This window comes from Thamnophis elegans, chromosome 1, assembly GCF_009769535.1.
Source record: "Thamnophis elegans isolate rThaEle1 chromosome 1, rThaEle1.pri, whole genome shotgun sequence".
In the NCBI taxonomy this organism is placed as follows: domain Eukaryota; kingdom Metazoa; phylum Chordata; class Lepidosauria; order Squamata; family Colubridae; genus Thamnophis; species Thamnophis elegans.
This window is the reverse complement of record NC_045541.1, coordinates 157,370,854-157,385,565: the sequence shown is the minus strand read 5'-3', so window position 1 is coordinate 157,385,565 and position 14,712 is coordinate 157,370,854. Positions and strand designations below refer to the sequence as shown.

The 14,712-nt window shown below is 40.3% G+C and overlaps 1 protein-coding gene across 2 annotated transcripts in view; it reads left to right on the top strand.

The window, feature by feature from the left end:
- Positions 1 to 8,021: 8,021 nt before the first annotated feature.
- FBXO34 (F-box protein 34) overlaps positions 8,022 to 14,712 on the top strand; it is a 71,088-nt gene continuing 64,397 nt past the window's right edge. For both annotated transcript variants that reach the window (XM_032236366.1, XM_032236359.1), the window contains exon 1: positions 8,022 to 8,540. The gene's annotated coding sequence lies outside the window, so the exon portion shown is untranslated. The remainder of the gene's footprint in view (positions 8,541 to 14,712) is intronic.

The following is a 14,712-nucleotide window of genomic DNA, read 5'->3' as shown; positions in this document are numbered from 1 at the left end:
TTCTATCCTCAGGTGCTTTAGAGAATAGCTCGACTCCCTCTTCTTTGTGGCAACCCCCTGAGATATTGGAACACTGCTATCATGTCTCCCCTTATCCTTCTTTTCATTAAACTAGACATACCCAGTTCCTGCAACCATTCATCATATGTTTTAGCCTCCAGTCCCCTAATCATCTTTGTTGCTCTTCTCTGCACTCTTTCTAGAGTCTCAACATCTTTTCTACATCGTGGTGGCCAAAATTGGATGCAGTATTCCAAGTGTGGTCTTACCAAGGCATTATAAAGTGGTATTAACACTTCATACTTGATCTTGATTCTATCCCTCTGTTTATGTAGCCTAGAGGTGTGTTGGCTTTTTTGGCAGCTGCAGCACACTGCTGGCTCATATTTAAGTGATTGTCCATTAGGAATCCACGATCCCTCTCACAGTCACCACTATTAAGCAAGGTACCACATATACTGTACCTATGCATTTTCTTTTTCTTGCCTAACATGATGGAAGCAAGGATAGAAATAGGATAGATATCTTCAAAGAAAAATCATGTTTTTCAGCAATGTGGTAATAGACCTTGTATTAAGCAGGGAGATAGATTTATCAGTGTCCCCCAACCTTTTTGTCACCAGGAATTGGTTTTGTGGAAGATAATTTTTCAATGGATGGGAGGGGGTAATGGTTCAGTTTCACTCACTTTCCCCCACCGCTCGCCTCCAGTTGTGTGGCCCAGTTCCTAGCAAGCCATAGACCAGTCCCGGTCCATGGCCCAGGGGTAGGGGAACCATGGATTAAATGACTTTTTTTATTTTGATTCATTCCAACTCTATAATTATATACATTTTAAGAAATTTATTTAAAAAAATATACATAAAACTGTATATTTATTTTTGGTGCTTAATTGAAGTTGTTTTCTCTGATAGAAATAGATTAAATGACTTTTGAGATAGTTTCCAATTCTATAAGGCTATGAATTGTAGCAAATTTATTTAAAAATTATCTGGAGCTAGAACTATGTATTTGTTATTGGTGCTTACATAAAGTTGTTTTCTCTGTAGGAACAGCTTAGGTGAGACAAGCTTGTCCTATAATAGTTCATGAGCGTTGTCATTTAATGTGTTGTCATTTTTCAACTTCAACCAGAGAACTAGTGAAGACTACTGCTCCTTATTCACTGAACAGATAAGCCCCAAAACTATGGGTACAAGGCCTGTGAGGTAACTCAAGTCCAATAACTGTGGTTGCTTGACCTTCACATGACAGAGGAACCAGTGGTGGTTACCAATTTTTTTACTACTGGTTCGGGCACACTCCCACGTGCGCTCTATGCTTCTGCACATGTGCAGAAGCGTCTGGGTGGGTGGATGGAGTCTCCCGCCACTGCTACTACCGGTTCGGCCGATCCGGGCTCAACCAGGAGCAACCCACTTCTGAGAGGAACCCTAACTGAAATTATCTTATTCAAATTTATTATGTTCCGGAAAAATGCATTTAGCAAGAACCTTTGAAGAATTAAATGGTACAATGGAAGAAGTTGTTGTTTAAAACATCTATCTCAACTTTCTGCAAAACACTTTCAATATGGATTTCTAGAGGTTAGGCATTGTGGCAAAGAAGGCATTCTTCCTGGGCCCCAATAGATGGTACTGTTGAATTGAGGGGAACCAAAGAATGCCAACTTTGCCAGCTTTTATTGGATGGGCAGACACCATGGAAGATGGGTGATTCCTCAAATTCCTTGGCCCCATTTTGTCTATATAAATGTTTAGATAGATATAGAGGTAGTGTATGTATGTATGTATGTATGTATGTATGTATGTATGTATGTAGGTAGGTAGGTAGGTAGGTAGCAGTGACGTGCGGTGAGCTTTATGGCTGGTGAGGCAGCAGTTTTTTAGACTTGTGGACTTCAACTCCCAGAATTCCACAGCCAGGCATGCTCACCTCCGATTTAAAGAGACAGCATTTTTCCCCCTTGCAAAATAAGTTTTCCCATTCTTTTTCTTCTCCCTCCCCCTCCTTCCTCCCTCTCTCCCTCCCTCCCCCCTCTCTCAAACAGACACACGCACACAGAGAAGTTGGATCCCTCTCTCACTCTCAAACAAACACAAACACAGAAGTTGGATTGGATATATTTTCCAACGGCTTGAAAGCAGCTCCTCTGCCATACCCCCACCTTCCCCTGCTACCTTCCGAACGGAGCCTTTGATTGCAGGTGAATCACATTGCCTTTTCAAACGTAATCAGTGAAGCTGGGCTTATATACTTTTATCCAGCTGTGTGTGTGTGTTTGAAAAGGTAACGTGGTTCTGCATGCAATCAAACTTTTTGAATTCCTCCCCCCTCCCCACACATGCACCTTTCCCAGCTGTTTCAGAGAGGATTTCAACTCTGCTTTTGCCTGCCCTCATGAAAGGCCAGAGCTCTGAGTCAGACTGAGCTAGTTGCTCCCAGAGAACTCTAAAAAGCCTCTAAAATGCACTTTACAGGAGGCGAGAGAACACGTGCCTCCTTTGCATATGAAATTTTTCGCTTTTTAACTCTTGCTTAACTCTTATTTTTTTATTTTAAAAAATATTTTATTCATTTTCACATTCCATTTTACAACCACTTATATACAGAGTATTTGCTATAAGAAAAATAATAATAAATAAAATAAAATAAATAAAATAAAAAGAAAACACAACTCATCATTCACAACCCCACCTGACACTTCCATCCTCCATACACCCCATCTACCCCCTCCAACTTTCCTTTCCTCCCTCTAACGCTCCCCTCCTACTTCCCTTTCCCCTCAAACCTTCCTTCTCCCCTTACTCCCAACACACCCTCCTTGCATTCCCCTTACTCCTTCCTTACTCCTCCCTCCTCTTTCCCTCTACCTCCCTCCTTGGTGTATTCCTTTATTCAAGTGTTGTTTATTATAATCTGATAAAAAGTAAAATAAACCAAGGAAAAAAAAATTTTTAAAGAAAGAAAAGAGTAAAAAAAAAAGGGAGAAAAAAAAAGAACAACCGTATATAAGTGCATTCTTGTTCTTATTGAGACTATGTTAACACCCCCCCACCCCACCCCCAAAAAAATCCCCATCCCTACTCCTCCCGACTTCCCAGGGCCCACACCTGGCACTGCCTTCTATCTAAAGTATCTTATATTCATATGGATTAAAAATAAAAATAATATATTAAAGGAAAAAAAAAACCAAAAAAAAAGAAAGAAAAGAACAAAGAAAAAAAGAAAAAAAAAGAAACTCTTTGTGTTAAGCTCAGCCCCCCATCTTTATCTATGCTTAAATAGTGTAAATCATTCTATCTATATTTTATTCTCGTCTCTTGCTTCTTTGTTATTTACCCCGACCTCCTGTAGACTCTCCCGTTCCTCTTCCTTAACCTTGTATTCAGATAAACATTTATCCAAATTTGTAAAATAATTTCACCAAGCTTTCCCTTCTAATAAAAATTAGATAGCATAGATCATTCCACATATTCAAATAATACTTTCAACAAAAATCAGTTTATTGTATATACTCGAGTATAAGCCTAGTTTTTCAGCCCACTTTTTGGGCTGAAAAAAGCCGCCTCGGCTTATACTCGAGTCAGTGAAAAATTTGCCCGAAATGGAGGAGAAAAAGGGGCGGGGCCATGCTGCTGGGTGACACTCGTGAATGGCCCAGTGCCCCTGTGAGTTTCCCCTCCCTCTGTGTCAGTTTGCCGCGCAGCGCGCACCGCACCATCCCCCCTCCTCACGTTCTAATGTAATGCAGGGCTGTCTTACGATTCCCCTTCCTCCCCCTCCTGCCGCTCTGCAACGATGTCCCACCTCCTCCTTGTTATGGCAAGCAGCCACATAGCGATGTCCCACCTCCTCTGGTACAGTGATCCAATGATAGGAATCACTGTGCCGTGTGTCATAGGAGGCGGGACATCGCTCCCGCGGCTGCACGGGACATCATCATCACAGCGGGACATCAGCATCATGAGGTGAGTGAAGTATTTCATTGAATACACCGCTAGTTTACTGTTTTTCTTTGAAATAAATATTCAAAAACATTATTGGTATCTATTTTTATTTTTGAAATTTACCGGTAGCTGCTGCATTTCCCACCCTAGGCTTATACTCGAGTCAATAACTTTTCCAGTTTTTTGTGGTAAAATTAGGTGCCTCGGCTTATATTCGGGTCGGCCTATACTCGAGTATATACGGTACCTTCCGTTTTAACATTATCTCATCCAGCTTTCCCTTCTAACAGAATTTAAACAACATAAATCATTCTGCATTCATTTTACATATATACCTTCAGTATCACCCCACCAATATACGTAAATCATTCCGCATGCATTTTACCCTCATCCCTTGCTTCTCTAATATTTGCCACTATCAAATTTATGCAAGCATTAGTTTAAAATCTAGCTCAAAATAATTAGTTTCAACAAAAATCAGTTTACCTTCTATTTTAAAATAATCTCTTCAAACTTTCCCTTCTAACAAGATTTAAACAGCATAAATCATTCTGCATGCATTTTACATATATACATTCAGTATCACCCCACCAATAAGTTCCCCTTTTCCTGCCGGAGAGAGGTCGCAAACCCCCATTCAATCCACAACTTTGGTGAATATTTTAGAATGTCTAAATCCTCAAACTCCGCTTTTCTGCTTCTCCTCTTTTCCAAGTGAATCAGGAAGTCCCGCCTTCAAAGTCTTGTAATAGAAATCTCGAGCCTCCGAAACAGAATTAAGACGAAGTTTTTGATTCTCAAATGTGACCGTAATACCGGCTGGGGCCTCCCATCTATATTGAATCTGTTGATTTCTAAGCTCTTTAGTTAAGAAGGTATAGTCCCTTCTTGCCTTTAACATCTGGAAAGGTATTTCTTTGAAGACAATCAAGTTCTGGCCATCAATTCTCAAACTATTATTGTAAAATTTTTGCACGATCGCGTTTCTGGATTCTTTTGTGGAGAAATATATAATTATGTCCCTCGGGAGCTGTCGCTGTTCCGCTACCAACGAATTCTGGCGATAGATTTTCCGAATCTGCCAATCAAGGTTAAGTCCCGGGCTTCCCACCGCATGGCTGAGGGCTTCAACAAAGGTCTGTTTCAAATTCTCTTGCTCCTTTTCGCGGAATCCTCTGACTCTTATTGCGAATGCCTTCTTATTAAAGTTTATCATAACGAGCTGTTCCTGAGTGTCTCTAATTTTTTGTTGTAAAATTTGAATATTAGTAGTCAAATTAGAATTAGCCTCCTCCAAACTTTCCAATTTATTCTCTATTTCAGCGGTATAATCTGACAGGGCAGACACGGCTGCAAACGTATTCGCCTTCATTTGGTCAATTTTAGACTTTAAATCACCATATAGCTCCAATACAAATTCCTTAATTTCTTGTTTAAAATCATTAAAGATTTGAAAAAAAAATTCCTGTGTTAAGAATTCTCCAGTAGAGGGCGTAGGAGACAAGGGCTGCGATTCCGGTATAAATTCTTTAAATTCCTTCACAGATTCTTTAGGCACATTTGTAGAGAGACGCTTCGATTTTGACCTGGGTGCCATTATAAATCAACAAATAAACAGTGCTTTCGCTCCCCTCTGTTTCCAAAAAAAACAAAAAAAAAATTATTTTGTTAAGGAGCAGTCTGCAGGAAGGTAAAACCGGCTACGTACATCCCTATCAGTCACCAACGGAGAGAAATCGCCATTTTGAAGTCCGTTTAAACAAAGAAGCCTCTAAGACGAATGGTGCTGGTATTTAAGATAGTAATAAAAGCATAAATCTCACAGGAGTGGGACCCGCCCGTATTAATCCTAGCTTCAAACAACTTTGCTTTGTCCTGGGGGGGGGGGCTCGCCTGTCTGGGGCTGCAAAAAAGGCAGCTGAGAAGAACTGGCTGGAGATAAAAGCTCCGCTCCCGCTGGATCTAATCTCTGTCCACAGCCAAAAAAAAGGAGAAAGGCTGTGAATTACGAATAGACCCTAGCACACAGAGCTACTTCCTGCCCCTTTCTTAGCCAAAAAGGGGTGATATCTATGATCTTAATTAGATATACAGACCAGATCTCTGAGAGGAGCTCGGTTGAGCTCTCCTCGGCAACAGGCTCCGCCCCCCGGTCTCCTTGCTTAACTCTTAAAAGGTGAAAAATTCCTTATGCACAGGAGGCCCCTAGTTCTCTCGCCTCTTCCTATAGTTAACACTAAGCAGACTCCCAAGTCACTGTGACTTGGAATCTGGCAGCAACTACCTTGGCTTTAATTATTTTTTAACAAATTCTTTAAAATTCTTTCCTTTTCCTCATGACTGGTGAGGCCACGCCTCCCCTGCCTCTAGTGACTGCACGTCCCTGGTAGGTAGGTAGGTAGAAGATCAATTAGCTGCATACAGGCCAAAACCTTTACATTTCTTCAGAAAAGTCTGATTCAAATGACTGAGAGGTAGCTTCCAGTTGAAGTACTGTAAAAGCAGACTGACTTCACAACTACAGAATGTAAATATCAAATGTTTCACCTTTTTTTTAAAGGATACATGTAGATCAGAAGTGGTATTCTACTGGTTTGCCCTGGTTTGGGTGAACTGGTAGTGGCGGCAGCAGGAGGCTCCGCCCATCCACCTTCACGGACGCTCTGCGCATGTGCATAAGTGCCACGTGTGCTCCTGGTTCTGAAACAGCAGTGAAGGCAAGAGGATTTCATGCCTGATGTAGAGTGAACTGATTAGAAGGAATGTGCATACAGTAATTGAAAGAAGGTTTGATTAGGAACATGAAATTCCACGTTAAACTATAATCTGGTTTCTGGGTTCATATAAAGTCTGAAAGCAGGAAATCCAATTAAAAAGCTTTACAAACTATGTATTAACCATGATATGTCAATCTAGCCACTATATCTTCTGTCTTCTCCAATGCTATTCCTTTAGTTTTCTAAATTGTTCAGTGAGAGGCTTTTCTCAGCTTTCTTCATATCCCTCGATTGGCAAATCTGCCACCTTGAAAAATTGGGGCAGCATCTGCAGCCAATCATTTTTCTCATTAAAACAAACACCATAGTGATAAAGGGGTATTGTTCAGCAGTTAAAAACCTTGAGCAGTGCCGTGATTATATCTCCTGGCCACACAGAAACAACAGTGATGTTTTCATTTATCTCTGGAAAGATAATAAAAGAGAGATAGGCCTACTGATTGGAGAAAAATATACAACATGCTATTTTTAATTTTTAATAATGGCATGTGAATCCCTGGCAATGCGAAGGAGGCTGGTAACATGCTGGATTTAAGCTTATGTTTAAAAAAAAGATGTTATCACTCTGCTATTAAAGTCAGTATTACACTTCTAAAAAAACAAGCAACCCAGCTTTAATAGGCTACACCAACGTAGACTCCAGGGAAGGCTTGAAGAATCCTTCAGTTGTACATTTTAAAAATAAATCCACCTTTCCCTAAGTTTAATTGTATTGTTTTGTTTATTTTGGTGTTTGGATTTTTTTAGGGGAGGCGTATACATTAAGAAGGAACACAGTGGCTCAGGGGCTAAGATGCTGAGTTTGTCAACCAGAAAAGGTCGGCAATTTGAATCCCTAGTATCGCGTAAAGGAGTGAACTCCTGTTACTTGTCCCAACTTCTGCCAACCTAGCAGTTTGAAAGCATGCAAAAATGCAAGTAGAAAAATAGGAACCACCTTTGGTGGGAAGGTAACAGCATTCTGTGCGCCTTCGGCATTTAGTCATGCCGGCCACATGAGCAGGGAGACGTCTTCGGACAGCGCTGGCTCTTCGGCTTCGAAACAGTGATGAGCACCGCCCCCTAGAGTCGAGAACGACTAGCACATATGTGCGAAGGGAACCTTTTATACATTAAGAATACATTCAAGGGAGACGATTGCAAAATAAATAAATAGAGGAGCCCCTGATTTAAAATAATAATAATAATAATAGTACAGTATTAGGTTGCCCCAAAATTAACATATTGAATGAAAAACAAACATAGCAGGTACCTGACTTTAAAAAGGTGTAAACCTGGATCTAATTCTGCATGTAATGTTAAACGAAGCCACACTGGTAGCAACAAAGGTCGACACCTGGCTTTTAGGCGAAGGTGCTACCAGCTTACTCTACCGCTGGCATTTTGCTATGTGTATTCGTGTCGTAAAAGAACATGGCTTTGTGCTGCTGCCACTGGAGGTGGCGGTGGGGGAGCGGTGTATATACGACGGCTTCGACTTGGCGCACGGCCTGAAATTCACTCAGAAGTGGGCGGCTGGTCCGCCGGTTCCTGGCACGGCGGAGGAAGGCGAGCGGGCGGAGGAAGCCGCCGGGGTCAAAAAGGGGCTCCTCGCCTGGCCCGGCGCCAATCGAGGGCTCTCGGGCGGTTCCGGGCTCGGCATCGCGGCTCCGCCTCGGGCCTGGATTGGCGAGAGGCCTCGGCGGAGGCTCCTCCCCGCCGAGTTGGGGCCGAGCGAGGGAAGGGGCAAAGAGGAGACGTCGGCAAAAGGAACCGCGGCGGGAGACGGCGGAGGCCCCTGGAGCTCGCCCGCTCGGTTCGCCTCCTCGTTAGGGTAAGGCACCCGCAGGCCCTTATAGAAACGGCCGGCGCCGTAGTCGCCTGGACCCAGCTGCTCCCCCCTTTCCCATTCCGATGGGCCCGGGGTCCCTTTTCCCCACGCTTGATGCCCGCGAGGGGCTTCCCGGCCATCATTCAAGGACACATTTCGGAAGAAGCAGCCTCGGGGACCTGCTCCCTCCCCTCCTCTCTCCCCGGGTCTATTTGGGAGAATGGCCGTGCGGTTTTCCCAATATCTAAGCGGCTGGAGGGGGAAATGATGAGTTCGGGAGCAGGACCCTCTCCGGTGTGGGGAGATTTGGGGTGGGGACGCCTTTCCTTGTCTATCGTGGAGAGTTAAGGATTTGAATTTCCCCCCGAAGATTGTGGAAGGGGAGAAGTGGAAGGGAAAGGAAGGAAAATAATGTTCTGGCTATAGATAAAATCGAGATCGGTTTTTGAGTTCCTGCTTCTGAAAGAGACCTTCTCTCTGGATGAGAGATGAAGGTCCTCCATGTTTAGATTTTGCTTTAACATGTTGGCTGCAATTGCTTTCACCGTTGGAAAAGGCGGCTCAACCTTCTGTGTTTTTCTTTTTTTAAACCCAAAGGGGTCTTTCTCTAACATTTTATCATGCAGGAGGAAATGGAGACGCTGCTCTTGCTTGCAAGATTTGGAAGTATCATTTGATATTGGGAAATACTGATGTGAGGGATCTGTGTCTGGGCTTTGGAATAACAATTCATTTCAACCATAATTAAGATTTCCCCAAACCTTAGAATCAAAATTTAGCTAGAGCAAACTGTTATCTGCTCCACTGCAGTAATTACAAGACATACCATTTACCTCATGCAGGGATGGAATCACAGCCAAATGAATGTGTAAAATCTAGCAAGATGATTGGCTAGCTGTACTATAAAGACTTCTTTTTGTGATTTTTGAACTTACAGTATTATTATTTTTCTGTGTCTGTGTTTCCAGAATGTGGAAGAAACTGGTGCATCTTTGCACCTTAGGGAACAGCTTCAGTGTGTAGGAGAGATGCACTTATCTAGGCACTCTCTTAAGCCTACAGGTAAAATCAAATACACGATGTGTCATCAATTTCATTCCAAATGGAAGGCTTAATAATTGATTTTTTAAAATCTCAGTTCAACTTTCCTACTTTATTCTTCTTTTCTCCCTGCCCCCCCCAATCTTTTAGCTGAGTTTATTTTAACTGTCAAAAAATCAGCTTTAAACCAGAATTGCAGTTGGATGTGGTGGTGGAGGAAAAATGGGAATTATAAATCAGTCTAAAAGTCTGGTGGTGGTATTTTGGGTACGCTAATATGTGCTCTTGTGAATAATAGTGGCAGCTGTTATTTTTGATTGGGTTTATACGCATAAATAATGTTGTGATGCTAGAACCAGTTTCTTGATTCTTCTGAATGAATGACTTTCTCATTTCCTGTGTGGTTGCAAGATTTATAAGATTGCTTTTAGGTTTTACTTATCCATTTGTTTACACAGGGAATGGATCACATGTGGCTCTAGGGTAGCATTCAAGTCTTGGTTTAATTCCAAAAGTCTTCTGAAATAGAATTGGTCAGACTTCTGATAAGAACTGTTAGTCCCTTCACTGCAACCTGTAGTTTGAGAGAGAAAGGATATTAAAGAAAAAAGAATATGAGAGAAAAAAAGAAAAGAGGGGTGTTTCTATTTTGGATTGTGGCTTCTATTTTGCTTGTTTCAATATTGCCCATAACATCATTCCCTGTAGAGTTTTTGTGTAATGCAGCCCTTGACAGAAAAAAGTAGCTTACTCCTGCTTTAAAGCTATATAAATGCAAACCTTCAGGAAAGCTTAATGTGCAATGGAAAATTTATTTTCACATTTCTGCTTCTGTTGAGGAAACTTCAGCCATTCATCCATTAAAATGACCAGTTATTACTGCTGTTGCTTACTTTTAATTACAGTTTTTTCTCCTAGCAGTGATAGCTAGGACATTTTTCTTGTCTCTTCCTTTTCTGTCACACAAGCATTTCTATCACTGTTTTTTATTGGGAAGCAATGACAAAAATCTGGTGAAATTGAGAAATAGTATCAATTAGATATTATGGTCAGTGACAGTTTCAGCTGTTCTGAATCTGTATTGTAGCCTTCATTAGTGCCCTTCAGATATATTGGACTGCAGCTTCTGTAAGTGCAATTCAGTATGATGATAGACAATGGGAGTGAGGTATTTCATATTAAAATAGTCTTTGGGAATCCTATAGTAGTAAGGAGTAAACAATCTGCAACCATCACATTCTATATAAGCCACTCTGGTAACATCCAGTTTATTTCCATTTTGAGATAGGAAGGACAGAAAATATGTAACACAATGAAGATTTAACACTGTTAAAAATAAATTAGAGATCTTTTTTCTCATGCCCCAGTTCATTTGTAGGAAATTATCTCATCCACTGTGCCTTCAGCTTCCCCTCCCAATTTTTAAGAGAGGACCCTTGATATTAAAATGTTGCCAATTCTGCCATAAGGTTCAGAGTTAACCCTGGTAATGAAGTGGTTACTATTATGTACCATCGTTAAAATATATCCCAAGGTGACACCAAAACAACTCAAAAATTCAAAAGCTCTTAATAAAACACCTTAAAAAACCCTAAATGGAATCTTTCTGGTTTTTCTTCATGTAAACAACAACAGTGTAACATGCAATATGTGCAGTGCCATCATCCAGATTAAACTTCATTATTTCATTTTGCTGAATGTCTAAACTTTGTCTTGCATGTTTAGACATCTATAAACTATTTAGTTCCACCTAACTTTGGAATGATGATGTGTAGCGATTGGTGATGGTATGGTGCCTCTATGACGTGGGAACCATAGTTTATAGATAAGCAATGTTTTCTTTAAATGCAATATATTAATGCAATGGATATTAAAATGGTTCATGGGTTTTCCCTGCTTTTGTGAGTGTTTTGTTGTCTTCCTTTCCTCTGTCTCGCTGTTGTACAATGACAGTTACATAAAGAGGGTATTGTGAAATTGGATTGAACAAACTGTTGTAACATGCAGAGCAGCACTTCTCAATATACTAATATTGCATATTAATGAGCTTAAAAGAGTGAATAATGAATGAGATAGCATCACATTTAAAATATTGAGCAAGATAGTGTCTCTGAAACCAATAGTGATGTGTTCAATGGCCTGGTTAAATATGTTCATATTTTTCTCTTTTTAAAGCAAAATCAGTAATGATCGTAACTTTGGTGATGCTTTCCAGATTTGAATTTACCAAATGTTTACAGATTCCCTTTTCAGCAACACTATTAGATTACCAGCCTGAGCCTTTTTATTAACAAATGGAAAGAACATTACTCTGGGTTATTAGATTAAAATATAGACACAAACAATCAAACTTTACTTTTTCTTACTTGGTCTTATTTTTCATCAAACCAATGTGTTCCTATGGGCAGAATAATCAGAAAGTATAATTATGGTTAGATTTAATCTGTGTTGGATCTTCTAAAAGACAACATATATAAGATTGCTTTCTTTTTTATCCCATCACATTCTTGTCTGCAGCGTGCCTTGATCCATACCTACTGAGCATAGATTACAAGCCTTTATCAAATGCAATTTGATTCCCTTGATAAGGAACTATAGAATTCCATCTTTCAAGCCTGGCCAGAATACATGGATTCCATTCAGACTGGGAAGGAAGAAAGAATTTGATTTCTTCATTACTTGCTGTTCCGTTGTGTAGCTAAAATATTGATTGGTTGAAAGTGTTAAGATCTCCTTATGTTTTCCCTCTTGTTTGTGTGCCAGAAGGTGTTGTTTGCTAGTAATTTGGAAGGCTGAGAATTTCATGAATTTAGAGGCTTTAAACTTAAATCAGCCTTATTAATTTGCTATGTGTGAAATCACAATCAAATACATATATTCTTATTTTGAAGACAGAGGTACTCTGATGGCTTCTAAAGATAGGCACACAACCTCTTCCATTTAACCTTAAGGAGCTGAAGTGTTGCTGGTTTGAGAAAAATGAGTGGTTTGGAGTACTGCATATTGTTTAATATCAAATAACCCATCTTCTGTTTTTTAAAGAGTTGTGAGGCTTATAAGAATGAGTTTGTTGACTATTTTATTTTTAAAAAATGACATGGCTGACTATATGTGGGAATATGCTTTTATCTTTTATCTAAGAGCTGAGGTGGCACAGTGGTTAAATGCAGCACTGCAGACTACTTCAGCTGACTGCAGTTCGGCTGTTCAAATCTCACTGGCTCAGGGTTGACTCAGCCTTCCATCCTTCCAAGGTGGGTAAAATGAGGACCCGGATTGTTGTTGGGGGCAATATGCTGACACTGTAAACCGCTTAGAGACGGCTGAAAGCCCTATGAAGCGGTATATAAGTCTAACTGCTATTGCTATCTTGGCTGCTTGTTGCAGTCATCACTTCAAGAATAGTCATGTTTATAGCATATCATGTGAACTGCCAAGATCCATATGGGGTTGTGTTGAGGTTAAATAAATAAAAAAATACTTAGTGTCAAGAATTCTGATGCTTATCTGAAAAGAAATGGAGAAATCTGGTCAGTGATCCCATTGGCAAATAATGATCATATTCAAGAAACTGGTCAGGGAACTGATATACACTTAATCAAGAGTAGTACCCTTAAAGTAGAATATTTGTAATTCAGGGTTGAAATGAGATTCTTTGATGCTCTCTGAGCTGGTTTGTCTTGCAGTCATTTCATTACCCAAACTATAAGTAACATCATCAGTGTTATGTCTATGGAGCTTCTCAGTCATCCAGGTCACTTTTGTTCCAAAAGCGCTTTTTCAAAAGGCAACTGGACTTTTCCTTGAAGACATTTTGCTTCTCATCCAAGAAGCAGCTTCTTGGACGAGAAGCAAAACATCTTCAAGGAAAAACAAAGGAAGTCCAGTTGCCTTTTGAAAAAGCACTTTTGGGATCAGTGCTAGTGTTACCTAGTTTGGGTAATGAAATGTCTGCAAGAAAATAACCAAGCTCAGAGAGCACTAAAGATCCCTCAGAGAAGTACCCTAATACACTTTCTCTCTCTGCTGTTAAGACCAAATATCATAAAAAGCATTTCACCAAGAAGCACTTCTGTATTTTTAAAATATATGTATACGAACTGAGAGCCATTGTGCAGGTTATGGGAAAAGGCTAATCTTTTTCATTATCTTTTATGTTTCTCCAAGGTATGCCACATTCCTCTATATATGTCAAATGAATAACACCATAATACAGTAGTCCCACATACCTCATGCCCTTTCTGTAGAGCTTCCCTAACAAAAACTAGTGTTGTAGCCAGGATTTAGATATGTCAAACCATGCTTATGGCAAGTTAACATTGACAAACTCATCTTCTAGTTTTGGCTGCCACCGTAAGCCAAACTGTAACATGATTTGGCATATAAAACAGTCATGGGAAAGCAATTAACCCTGACCATTTCTCCCTTTGTCTCTGCTCCAGCACTCTTAAGAGACAATTTGGTGCTAAAAAAAATATACATGAAGTGTTGCTCAGAGATATCATCTCCCACATGTTCTCTTTTTCTTTGAGGGAACTCCCAGTTTTGCAGCCTGACTTCAGCATGGTTTCTTCTGTCAAATTCTGTAGAATAAAAAAGCAAAATATTCTCTGTTGCTGTTTCTGCCTAAGGTCATGGATAGAGATGGATACTATTGTGGCAGCTTTAAAAGTACCTCATGATAGTTTACAAACTCTATGTGGACTATAAACCTCTCTTTAGATACTAATCCTCAGTGTTAGTCCGAAAGGGGCATATTTGAAAATGGAACAATAACTTACAGTATTTCCCAGATGTTATTTAACTTGTCGAAGTAGAGTTGTGGCATTTGACATATTTCCCTGTCTCTCCACTTCCCAGCAAACCCATAAATTACACTTGCTGTTTCTACTGTAAACTTCATTTACCTCTGGACTTTTACCAGCGTCAAGTGTGGTCCTTAAAATCATAAGTGGAAAATACTTGCATGCATTTCCTCAATAATAGAAGGCCTAATCTTTAGCTTCAGGGACTGGGTGTGCTTGGGATACTGAGAGCTGCAAAGCAAGGGAGTGGCAGTGACAGAATGAAATGTTCAGAGTAGTTCTAGTAGTTGTGCTTCTTTTGCACTCAGTATATATATATACTGAGTGCA